The sequence below is a fragment of the Lithobates pipiens genome, unplaced genomic scaffold (genome assembly GCF_037356315.1).
Source record: "Lithobates pipiens isolate NorthernLeopardFrog02 unplaced genomic scaffold, aLitPip1_a1.2 Scaffold_8, whole genome shotgun sequence".
In the NCBI taxonomy this organism is placed as follows: Eukaryota; Metazoa; Chordata; class Amphibia; order Anura; family Ranidae; genus Lithobates; species Lithobates pipiens.
The window spans coordinates 668,100,844-668,114,299 of NW_027507903.1; the positions used below are offsets into that span (position 1 = coordinate 668,100,844).

The window sequence follows — 13,456 nt, forward strand, 5'->3', positions numbered from 1 at the left end:
CCTCATTCACACTGGGGCAGTGGTAAAACGAACGGTGCTATTTTTAGCACCACTTTACCACCGTTTTAGCGGCGGTATTCGGCCGCTAGCAATGGTTAAAACCGCCCACAAAGCGTCACTGCAGCAACGCTATAGTTGCGCTGCCCCATTGATTTCAATGGGCAGGAGCGGTGAAGGAGTGAAGTATACACCGCTCCTTCACCGCTGCAAAGATGGTGCTAGCAGAACATTTTTTCAGCGACCTGCCAGTGCACCGCTCCAGTGTGAAAGCCACCAGGGCTTTAACATTGGAGAGACTGCAGCGACTGTTTCAGGGCGCTTTGCAGGCGCTATTTTTAGCACTGTAGCGCCTGCAAAGCACCCCAGCATGAAAGGGGTCCAACTGGCCAGACAGGGGTGTGCTAGCCTGGGCACCTGGGATATCTGCCGCCCCAGGGTCCCGCAAGCGGCGATCAGCTTTCTGTCGACACCTCTCTACCCACTGACAGCCACACACACTCCTCTTTTAAAACCCCGCCTCCCCTCAACTGCTCCCCCTGTTGCTGGGGGTGTACAAATGCTCTCCTTCGCCGCAGCGGCGGCAGGAATTATACCCCCTTGTCATGCTCTGTGGCCGAACTTGATTCATTTGAATAAACAATGCTGTGTTGCAACCGCCTCCCACACAACAACCATGCACAACATGCGTGGTTCCTCGGTATTGCTGTCTGAAGTGAAGTCCGAATGAGGAATGCATTTCAAACAGCAAAACGTGTGTGAACCAGGCCTAGCAGTTAGAGCACATGGAATAAGATAACGTACTAACCGTCTACCTCCCTCTCTCTCTCCTACAAGGTGGTGCTGGCGACTCACATTGACAGCGGCATGTTGGTGGCCGTGAAGATCGTTCTGAAGATGGAGATAGCTTCATTCAGCCATGACTTCGCCCTGCGTGAACTTCATTGCCTGGAGAAGGTGGGGGGCTGCCATTACTGTACCCACGCCTATGCCACATTCCAGACGGAGGTAAGTCTATTTTTCGGAAGAGAGATAAGTATAGAATGAATGGCATGTATATAAAATAGTGCAAACATTGCTTCACGATATCTGGATGTCATCATATGCCCAGTCTGGTGACATCATTGCTGGGTCAGTGACCTCAGCAATGTGATGTACATAGATGGATATAGTGTAGGTAGGTATAGATATAGTGTAGGAAGATGTAGATATGGATGGATATAGTGTAGGTAGGTATGGATATAGTGTAAGAAGATGTAGATATGGATGGATATAGTGTAGGTAGGTATAGATATAGTGTAGGAAGATGTAGATATGGATGGATATAGTGTAGGAAGATGTAGATATGGATGGATATAGTGTAGGTAGGTATAGATATAGTGTAGGAAGATGTAGATATGGATGGATATAGTGTAGGAAGATGTAGATATGGATGGATATAGTGTAGGTAGGTATAGATATAGTGTAGGAAGATGTAGATATGGATGGATATAGTGTAGGTAGACGTCCTGCAGTATATTTGGGTAGATATATACAACACGTCACTCTGATTTGGACCTTCTAAGTGAAATGCATTGATTGACCCATCTGTGTTTCCCCCCCCAGAACCAATTCTTCTATGTCATGGAATATCTGAGCGGAGGAGATCTGATGGACAAGGCGGGTAGATGTAACATCACCACCCTCAGACTGATCGCAGCGGAGCTCGTGTGTGGGCTGCAGTTTATCCACTCCATGGGTATCATACACCAGTAAGTACAATTATTTGCGGTACAATCCACCCCCTCTCCCCCCTCCTGCTGCCTGAACACCCAATGGTGACCTGTTCCTCCTCCTCCATCCAATGGACGCGCAAATAAGGAGATGAGGACGGAGGAATGTAGACCGGATCATAGGAAACATTGGGCGGCGCTAGGAAAGGGAGCTTTGTGATTGTTCATCCCTCTGTAATTCCCGGGATCTATGGGAGGGATCATTGTCTGAACTACAGAACTGACACTCTTTTTTTCTCCACAGAGACCTAAAGCTTGACAACATCCTCATAGATAGCACCGGGCACATAAAAATCGCGGATTTTGGAGTTGCAACTTTCAACACGCCTGAATGCAAGGTAAGTCCAATGTGCCCATACACAGAGCAATTGTTAACCATGCTAGGCCTGGATTACCCAGAACTTGTATATATAGAGCAATTATCAGATTAGGATTGGATTAATGACCTTGGTCCAGTTACCCAACTGGATATCAAGTCCAGTCCTCATCCAGCCACTATCTGGTTCTGGGGGTCCCGTCCACCTAATACCTGCACCTGGGGGGCTCTTTCTAGCTACCATCTGGCCCTGAGGGTCCTGTTCAGTCCTGGGGATCCTGTCTAACCATCATCTGGGCGCTGGGGGTCCTGTCCACTCCTGGGGGCCACGTCCAGCTACCACCCACCCCTGGGGATTAACATTTACACACTGAAACTTAATACTTGTTGTAATGTTGATGCTGCTGTTCTCTAGTCTGACCTTTTATCCTTGTCTTTCTCCCTTTGATTTCCCCACAGAAGTCGCCTGAACCAACCATAGATTACTACATGTTAGCAATGACTTTATGTGATCTGGCCTTCGGTACTTATCCAACCCATATTCCACATGACAGTGCCAGTAACCAAGAAGCCTACAACAACTTTAAGGACCTGCTGGAAAAGGTAAGTAGTGACACAGTCCCAGCGGGACAAGGAGAGTAGCCATATAGGCTCCGCCAAAAAGTCAGTGCACTTCATGAGCCATTACTGTTATCTTATGTTTTTCTGTCTTCTTTTCTTCCCGTAGCTCCAGTGCAAAGACAGAGAGGCGTGCAAAGCGGCCTTCAGGAACATCAGAGACCACCCGTTTTTCGAAGGAATAAACTGGGAGGAGGTGGAGGCGAGAGAGACGCGACCCCCATTCTTTGTTCGACGTAAGGTATGTATTTGATCAGTGTGTCAATAGGGGGCATGTTTGCATTGAAGTCAATAGGATGCGATTATCCATTGAAGTCAATGTGATGCGATTCTTCATTGAAATCAATGGGACGCTTCATGCCAATATCGGCACCTTTTTTTTCTTCTATTGGCAAAATGCAGATAACCTTATTCTTGGCCGAAAATGTTCCACAGCCGATATATCGGTGCATCCCTACATAGAGGGGGTTTCTTCTAATCATTCATGGATCTCATTGTTCTCTTTTTGCTATTGCAGGGCCTCAGACAAGTTACAAGGCAGAGGCTAATACTGGATAACCTCCTAAATCAGAACATTTCAACCGAGCAGCAGGTGTTATTGGATGGCTTTTCATTTGAGAGTGATCAATGGAGAGCCATACAGAAGCTAAACTGAAGCCAAAAGGGAGCGGTCTACGAGGGAGCCGGCACAGGGTCTACGAGGGAGCCGGCACAGGGTCTACGAGGGAGCCGGCACAGGGTCTACGAGGGAGCCGGAACAGGGTCTACGAGGGAGCCGGAACAGGGTCTACGAGGGAGCCGGAACAGGGTCTACGAGGGAGCCGGAACAGGGTCTACGAGGGAGCCGGAACAGGGTCTACGAGGGAGCCGGAACAGGGTCTACGAGGGAGCCGGAACAGGGTCTACGAGGGAGCCGGAACAGGGTCTACGAGGGAGCCGGCACAGGGTCTACGAGGGAGCCGGCACAGGGTCTACGAGGGAGCCGGCACAGGGTCTACGAGGGAGCCGGCACAGGGTCTACGAGGGAGCCGGCACAGGGTCTACGAGGGAGCCGGCACAGGGTCTACGAGGGAGCCGGCACAGGGTCTACGAGGGAGCCGGCACAGGGTCGACGAGGGAGCCGGCACAGGGTCTACGAGGGAGCCGGCACAGGGACTACGAGGGAGCGGTCTACGAGGGAGCCGGCACAGGGTCTACGAGGGAGCCGGCACAGAAACTACAGTGGAGCCGGAACAAAGACTACAAGGGAAACAGACTATGATTGTGAAGTGAGGACTGAGCTTACAATGGAGCAGGGAGCAGAGAGGAGTCTGTTGGGGGACAGACACCTAAAGCTCTCCTGCAGTCAGGAGAGGGAGAACGGGGGAAATGCTAATGTAAACAAGCATCTCCCTGTTCTGCCTAGTGACAGTGTCACTGATCACAGCTCCCTGTGATTGGGAGCAGAGATCAGTGACGTGCCACACATGGGCGGCACAGTGGTGTAGTGGTTAGCACTCTCACCTAGCAGTAAAAAGGGTCGCTGGTTTGAATCCCAACCACGACGCTATCTGCCTGGAGTTTGCATGTTCTCCCTGTGTCTGCGTGGGTTTCCTCCGGGTACTCCGGTTTCTTCCCACATTCCAAAGACATGCAGGTAGGTTAATTAGCTTCTGTCCAAAATTGGTCCTAGTATATATGCAATGTACAGGGATAGGGACAATTGTAGACACTCACTCAGGTTGAACTGGATGGACTGGTGTCTTTTATTCAACCTTACTATGTATACACTGGATATTCCATACAGGCACTATATATACACTGCAGCATTGCATTTTGGCCAGAGAGGGATTCCTGACGATTCCCGATGAAAATTCCGAGGGGGGCATAAGAGTCAGAAACACAAAAAACAGTCCTTGTTGTGTAGGGGTGCTATTAAAAACGAATGACAGCGCCGCCTTGCGTGCTAAACAGCAGCGCGTTTCTATGAGTGTCATGAAAGTCGGGTGCAATTTTTGCAAGCGTCCCGGACATGCGTTAATGTGAATGCAGGACTACTCTCTGGAGATGCAGTGGCTGTACAAACATGGCTGCAGGCTCTAATCTGACTCGTATGCAGGTGATCTGTGTTCGGGAACTTACAAATTTTGGGGGTGGGGGGGGGGGCCCTCTCAAGTATGTTATACAGGGGCCCTGTGATTTCTAACAGCAACCCCGGCTGTTCTGCAGCTTCTCATTTCCCGACGACCAATGGTCATCAACCAGATTTGTTCCAATAAATATTTAATTTTACTTCTACTCGTCTCTTTTTATTTTACAAACTGATTACAATCCCTCCGATCGTAATCAGCAACCTCCTGGTGTATGTGCAGCTTTCACCCCCTAATCCTAACTCTTACCCCTCCAACCCCAGCCCTAACCACTACCCTTTAATACTGACCCCCCCCCCCCCCCCCCCGTCCCCTAAACCCCAAACCTAACCCAATACCCAATCACAGTCATTTGTGGTCCATTAGAGGAGATTTACTACAAGTTGTTATTGGACAGGAACTTCCAATCGCGCTATTGTTACAAAATTGGCGACAGTTTCCGATAGCAACCAATCCTTCCTCAGGCCGAGCAAACTCTACAACCCGGTAATATATTTGATTGGTACAAATAGTACCAGAAATTACAGAAATATTGATAACAATTTTGGAAGAGATTTACTAAAACTGGATTGTGCAAAATCTGGTGCAACTGTGCATGACAGCCAATCAGCTTCTAGCTTCAGCTTCTTCAATTAAGCTTTGACAAAGAAACCTGGAAGCTGATTGGTTTCTCTGCAGAGCTGCACCGGTCTCTGGACTCTCCCCTATAACTCTCACGATTATTCAGATAAAATGTAAGTTGACCTTATAATGAGAAATGAAAAGGTGAACTTACTCCAAATATCCCGCCCAACCCCTCCGGAAAACATGCTGTATCCATCCTAATGCTCACAATGCCAAGTGGTGATTGGATGGCACAGCCATGTGACCCTGCTGACCAATGAGAAGTGACTCTTCAGGTAAGGAGTCCCAAAAGAAAGAAGAGCTTCAAATATCCCACCCTGGGCCGGACTGGGAATAAAAACCAGCCTTGGAAATAATTTCATACCAGTCCCATAGAATTATTATACCAGCCCAATAGCATAACGTCATTATTTCTTGTTCATAAAAAGGGAAAAAACAGACATTTAACCACTTCAATACAGGGCACTTTCGCCCCCTTCCTTGCCAGCCCAATTTTCAGCTTTCATCGCTCTCGCACTTTCAGTGACAATTGCGCGGTCATGCTACACTGTACCCAAATTAAATTTTTATCATTTTGTTTGCACAAATAGAGTTTTAATTTTGGTGTTATTTATTCACGACTCCATTTTTTATTTTTTGCGATATAAGCGCAAAAAAAGCGGAAATTTGGAAAAAAAAAAAACAATATTTTATTTTTTCTATTTTAAAAGAAATCCAATAAAATCAAATTTTGTCATAAATTTAAGCCAAAATGTATTCTGCTACATGTTTTTGGTGAAAAAAATTCCGTTAAGTGTATAATAATTGGTTTGTGTGATCACGGACATATGTACGCAAATGATCATGTACATATGTGTGCAGGTGATCACGTACATATGTGTGCAGATAATCATTGGGACATGTGATTTTAGTGGGACATATGTGGGGGACATGTTTTTATTATTAGGGACATGTGTTTTTATTATTTGGGGACATGTGTGTTTTGGGGACATGTGTGTTTTGGGGACATGTGTGTTTTGGGGACATGTGTGTTTTGGCGACATGTGTGTTTTGGCCACATGTGTGTTTTGGCGATATGTGTGTTTTGGCGACATGTGTGTTTTGGCGACATGTGTGTTTTGGCGTCATGTGTGGGGACTGTGTGGTGATTTGTGTGTACACTAGACTGGTGATCAGTTAGTAAAAAGCTGTAAAAAACAGCTCATACTCACTGATCATCAGCCGGCTGCAGCGATCCGCTCTCCTCTCCTCAGCGATGACTTCTGTGTGAGGAGAGGAGGAGCCGATTGCCTAGCAACCGGCTGTTTGTTTACATCACATGACGGCTCGTGTCACCCGGACACGGCTCATCTCAGATCGGCAGGAGGGCTCTGTGATTGGCCCTCCTGATCACATGACAGCCGTGTCCAATCACAGAGCCCTCCTGCCGATCTGAGATGCGCCGTGTCCGGGTGACACGAGCACATCGGGATCGCGCCGCTGCGCGGGCACGCGCGATCCCCCTCCTTCTAAAGGACGTTCAGGAACGTCCTATCAGAAGTAGAGAGCTCCCACCCGGCCGTATATGTGCATTGGCCGGGTGGGAAGTGGTTAAAGCATGTTTGAAGAGCGTATTATATATATATAAGATAGATATGAAAGCACATAGGGCTAGGGATATATAGATATACATAAAACAGCAAATTTCAGTCAAAAGTAGTAAAAGTGAAAAAATCATCAAGGGAGACACCAGGGACTCTGGGAATGTGAGGGGGGGAGGGGGACCACCTTCCACAGAAAATACACTAAGGTAAGAAGGGGGGGTTACTGATATAAGGGGGAAACCTTTATATCAGTACCCCCTTACATTATTGTATTCACTCCCCCCTTACATCAGTGACCCCCACCTCAGACTGGCTTAGTGGCGCTGTCACTGACCTCCTCTCAGGTGCAATGTGCAGGGCTCAGTCAGTCGGCTCCAACATGGTGGCTCTGGTTTTATCCTATAGACTCCTCTCCACAGTCCACACATGTCTGACTTCTCCCATGTCCTCACATCCCGGCGGCGCTCCCACTCTTGACTCCCTCAGAGACTGCAGACATAATATAAGACGAGAGATGGTCAGAGGCTGCGGCATATTACAGGAGATGGTCAAAGGATGTGGGCATGGTACAGGAGATGTCAAGATGTCAGAGGCTGCGGGCATATTACAGGAGATGGCCAGAGATTGTGGACATGATACAAGAGATCAATGCAGCCTCACCAGTGCCCATCAAATTCAGCCTCACCAGTGCCAATCAATGCAGTCTCTGTGAAAGTCCATGCAGCCTTACTGTGCCCCTCATTGCAGCCTCACTGTGCCCCTTATTGCCGCCTTACCGTGCCCTCATTGCCGCCTCACCGTGCCCTCATTGCCGCCTCACCGTGCCCTCATTGCCGCCTCACCGTGCCCTCATTGCAGCCTCACCGTCGTTGCAGCCTTAGTGCCTGAATTACACACAGTAGTCAGCAGGCATCTCCTGCTGTGTCATGTAGCTGCGAAATCTTCCCTAACCTCTATCCTACTACACCCGCCATGCTGGTCGACATCCCACCGGAGTCTTGAATTCCACTATATAAGCTCCATTTATTGTTAAAAATAAGTGTGAAATGCAAAGCTCCGCTGGGTGTAACAAGATGTCCGCTTGTCGCCTCTCACTGTATCCTTACTACGGGGTGTACCAAGATGGCGGTGACAGAACATCACTTCTGTTACCATTTATACCATATCTGACGGAACACCGGCAGTCACCCTGGTCATATGATCACTATAGTTGGCTATCGCATGATTGCGAGCTCGTCCCACCGACCTTGGTCACCTGTTGGGAAAAATAAATAAAAAAATTAACCACTGAGCACTTAAACCCCCTTAACCACTTAAGGACCGCCTCACGCCGATGTACGTCGGCAGAACAGCGTGGCTGGGCACAATCACGTACCTGTCCATTGCTCTTTAAGTGCCCAGCCGTGGGTCGGTAACGCGCCCCGTCCTGAGCTCCGTGACCGTGGCGGTGGGACCAGTAGACCCCGATCGCCGCTGGTGTCCCACGATCGGGTCACAGAGCTGAAGAACGAGGAGAGGTCTGTGTAAACAAACCTCTCCCCGTGCTTCCTACTGAGCCCATCACTGATCGTCTGTTCCCTGTTATAGGGAAAGACGATCAGTGACGTCACACGCCAGGCCACGCCCCCTACAATAAAAAAAACAAACACATAACCCCTCCCCGCCCCCTAGTGGTTAACTCCTTCACTGCCAGTGTCATTTACACAGGAATCAGTGCATTTGTATAGCACTGATTGCTGTATAAATGACAATGGTCCCAAAAAGGTGTCAAAAATGTCCGATGTGTCCGCCATAATGGCCCAGTCACAAAAAAAAAAAAAAAAGCTGATCGCCACCAATACTAGTAAAAAAATATATATATATTTTGTAGACGCTATAACTTTTGTGCAAAACAATCAATAAATCGCTAATTGCAATTTTTTTTTTACCAAAAATATGTAGAAGAATACGTATCGGCCTAAAAAAAAAAAAGTTTTTTTTTTATATATTTTTGGGGATATTTATTATAGCAAAAAGTAAAAAATATTGCGTTTTTTTTTCAAAAATTGTCGCTTTACTTTTGTTTATAGCACAAAAAATAAAAACCGCAGGGGTGACCAAATACCACCAAAAGAAAGCTCTATTTGTGGAAAAAAAAGGACGCCAATTTTGTTTGGGAGCCACGTCGCACGACCGCGCAATTGTCAGTTAAAGCAACGCAGTTCCGCGAATCGCAAAAAGGAGCCTGGTCCTTTGGCTGCAAATTGGTCCGGGGGCTTAAGTGGTTAATAACCAGACCAATTTTCAGATTTTGGTGCCCTCACATTTTGAATGACAATTACTCAGTCATGCAACACTGTACCCATATTAAATTTTTGTCCTTTTTTTTTCCCACAAATAGAGCTTTCATTTGGTGGTATTTAATGACCGTTTTTTTTATAGTATAAAAAAAAGCCAAAGACCGAAAATTCTGTAAAAAAAAAAAAAAAAGGAATTTTTCTTTGTTTCTGTTATAATATTTAGCAGATTAGTAATTTTTCTTCATATATTTTGGCCAAAATTTATACTACTACATATCTTTGGTAAAAATAAGTACAAATTGGTGGATATTATTTGGTCTTTGTGAAAGTTATAGAGTCCACAAGTTATGGTGCCAATATCTGAAAATTGATCACACCTGAAGTACTGATGGCCTATTTCAATTCTTGAGACCCTAACATGCCAGAAAAGTACAAATACCCCCCAAATGACCCCTTTTTGATACCACATGTGTGAGACTTTTACACAGTGTGGCCACATACAGAGGCCCAACATGCAGGGAGCACCTTCAGGCGTTCTGGAGCACCCAGGACAATTCTGACATTTCTCTCCTACATGTAAAAATCATCATTTATTTGCTAGAAAATTACATAGAACTCCAAAACATTATATATGTTTTTTTTTTAGCAAAGACCCTAGAGAATACAATGGTGGTCGTTGCAACTTTTTATCTCGCACGGTATTTGCGCAGCAATTTTTCAAACGCTTTTTTATTGTTCATTTTACTTTTAGTTTGACACTTTTTTCCCCGAAAATACATTTTTTGATCACTTTTATTCCTATTACAAGGAATGTAAAAATCCCTTGTAATAGGAATGTGGCATGACAGGTCCTCTTCACAGTGAGATATGGGGGGGGGGGTCAATAAGACCCCGCATGTCACCTCTAAGCTGGGAAGCCTGAAATAAAAAAAATAAAAATAAAACACGATTCTGGCTTTGATCGTATTGGCGAGTTGGTAGCACCGAAGGGCGGCGGGAGGAGGGGGGGGGGAGTCCCCTCTCACCTCCTGTAAGAATGATCAAGCAGTGGAACAGCCGCTATGATCATTCTTATGGTGTAGGGAATCGCTGGCTGAAAAAGCTGATATCTGAATGATGCCTGTAGCTACACCCATCATTGAGATATCCCCGCACAAATTCAAGGACGTCATATGACGGCCGGCAGGGCGAGAAGTGGTTAAATGCATTTATTTATTTTTAACACAAAGCTGTCGAAGATGTTTCTAACACATAGTATGTACATACCAAAAATGACACCCCGAAATAGATTCTCCTACTCCTCCTGAGTACGGCGATACCACATGTGTGAGACTTCAACAGCCTGGCCACATACAGCATGGCAGGGTATCACCAAGTATTGCAGAGTAGTGGCAGGGCATTACGGGGCACTGCAGAGTAGTGGCAGGGCATTACTGCGTACTGCAGAGTAGTGGCAGGGCATTACTGGGCACTGCAGAGTAGTGGCAGGGCATTACTGGGTACTGCAGAGTAGTGGCAGGGAATTGAGGGGTTAATTTTCGGTGAGCAGCGATGTGGGCACTACAGATGCAGCCCACAGCGCTGCTGACACCGATCGGTACAGAGAGGGGAGGGATCAACTAGTAAACGGCCGCGAAGAGCGGTCGTTTACCGTGATCCATACCGGCGGTCACGGAAGTTCTCGGGGGAATTTTGGGAGGACATCATAGTACGTCCTCCCAGAGTTAAGTGTATGTATATATATATATATATATAGACACCTGACAACTATAGGGCTTTGTCTGTGGGAAAAAGAAAAGGTGGGGACGATAGATAGATAGAGATACATACATACACACACACACACACACACACACACACACACAGATAGTGTATATATATATATATATATATATATAGTACGTTACGCGTTCTTCAACCGCCCTGTAGCCGTCATTCGGCTATGGGCCGGTTGCTAAGTGGTTAAATGACAATTACAATTAGGAACCGCAGCACAAAGTGTCAGCTTCCATCTGCTGTGCCTCCCTTTATAATATCCTCCTATCTGTGTGTTTACCTCTCCCCTCCTCCTCATATAAATGTTATCTCTTCTATCAAAACACGATAAATCGCCTCCTTCCCTCCCCTCCGCGTCTCTCCATTCTCTCGCCCGTTCTCTCGCCCGTTCTCTCACAGTCTCCTCACGCCTCACACACTCCTGAGGCAAAGCTGTCCCCGACTTGGTCTCCCCCCGGCGGCGGCCATTTTATGGTGGACAAAATTGCATTGCGAGTAATGGAAGAGCGTCCCAGACACTAGAGAACGCTACCCTGTGCAATGCTTTGTCTGGACGGCCATTTTGTTGAGGACAGAGAAGCCTCATAACAGGGATCATGTCTCTATGGAAAAAAAAGGCTGGAAATATAAATATATGAAAAAATGTTACATGTATAGGGATTTTTTTTGGTGTATATATATATAGATATATATATATCTATATATATATATAGATATATATATATATATATATATATATATATATATATATATATATATACACCTGACAACTACAGGGCTGTGTCTGTGGGAAAGAGAAAAGGTGGAGAAGATTATATATGCCTATATATATATATATATATATATATATATATATATATATATATATATATATATATATATAGTATATATAGATAAATATAGACATATATCTATATATACATATATATATATATATATATATATATATATATATATATATATATAGAGAGAGAGATATAATATATATATCTATATATCTATTTATAGCTATATATATCTATATATATATATCTATATATATATATATATATATATATATATATATATATATATATATATATATATATATATATATATATATATATCTGTAGCTCTAACCCCCAAAGGAGCTGCTGCTATTTTTGGGCTTACCGTTACCTTTCGTTCTCCTTGTCTCACGTCTAGGGGATGTCCCGTGGTAGATGGCCCAGTAACTTGACACTGACAATAGATCCACTTGAATGGATTTTAGTTGAAAAAACTCAAACCATTGAACAGTCTTTCAACTTGGGATCAGAGGGTTGGAAAGGAAGTTCAGGTACTCTCAATGTCAAAGTCCAAAAACGTTAGAGAACTTGCTTACTTGACTGCATCCAGAGAATAGCCATTCACAGCTGATGTTTACTCAGGAACAAAGTCTTTATCACCGATGTTGTAGAACATGTAGGGAATCTAAGCTGTAGAACACTTGTAGGATTCCTGGATCTTTCAGCCTCCTTGGCGATATCCACAAGATCAGATTCTCTCGGTAACTTCAGCCCTTCCAGGCTCTTGTTAAGAGAAAACCAACCCGTACGTGGTGTTCTTCTAAAGAGTCCTCCCCTGGAATGCTCGAAGTTCAATGGGTCTCTCCCGAACCAGAGACAGCACCCATCCACCTTTCAATCCTTCCTTAGTTCCCTCGCCTTGGGCTAGCCAGCCCCGAGGCATTAAAGTCGGGTGGATCCGCACCCCAGGCCATAGCCTTCCTGGGGGCTGGTCAGGAGGGTCAGGGCCATGTAATCAGCACAGTATACTGGACCGGAACCACGTGACGTCTGCCTCTTAAATACCCTCTCCCAGAGGGCACAGCGAGAGGGCCACTCCCACTGACCTGACTCCGAGAGAGAGTAAATTAAATGCCCAACCAGACCATAGTTCCACGCCTGCCACCAGAGACAGTGCCCCCCTGTGACCAGGCTGAACATCTCACAGCCCAGTCAGACTGACACAGAAGTCAAATTTAGGCAAATAGACCCAAACCAAACTGCAGTTTGGGTAATGTTAAATTGTGAAAAACACATAGCGCGTGCTCTTCAGGAGCCCGCCGCTACACACTCCCCCTGCTTATTTAGACAATGTCCCCATCATCTGGGAAAGACAGTAAAAGAGCTATAAGAAGGTGCGGTGGCCCGGCAGAAGAACCGAAGAGGGGGACAAGACCCCCGAAGTCGGGAGAAGAGGCCGGCGGCGAGGAAGAAAGCCGGACTCCTCCGCTAGCAAAAGAGCTACAAGAAGATAGCGGAGGAGTCCGGCGAGAAGACCCCCGAAGACGGAAGACCCCCGGAGCTGTGCAATAAAATATTTTATCTCGTGTGTTGTG

The 13,456-nt window shown here is 45.9% G+C and overlaps 1 long non-coding RNA gene across 8 annotated transcripts in view; it reads right to left on the reverse strand.

The window, feature by feature from the left end:
* LOC143961916 (uncharacterized) overlaps window positions 1–11,498 on the reverse strand; it is a 184,033-nt gene extending 172,535 nt beyond the window's left edge. Inside the window, exons 1-3 of one of the 8 annotated variants that reach the window (XR_013270582.1) lie at window positions 11,375–11,498; window positions 7,374–7,528; window positions 806–1,011 (exon numbers count right to left, since the gene is read on the reverse strand). This is a non-coding gene — a long non-coding RNA (uncharacterized LOC143961916). The other 7 variants (XR_013270581.1, XR_013270584.1, XR_013270583.1 and 4 more) reach the window with 7 other exon arrangements.
* Window positions 11,499–13,456: the final 1,958 nt, after the last annotated feature.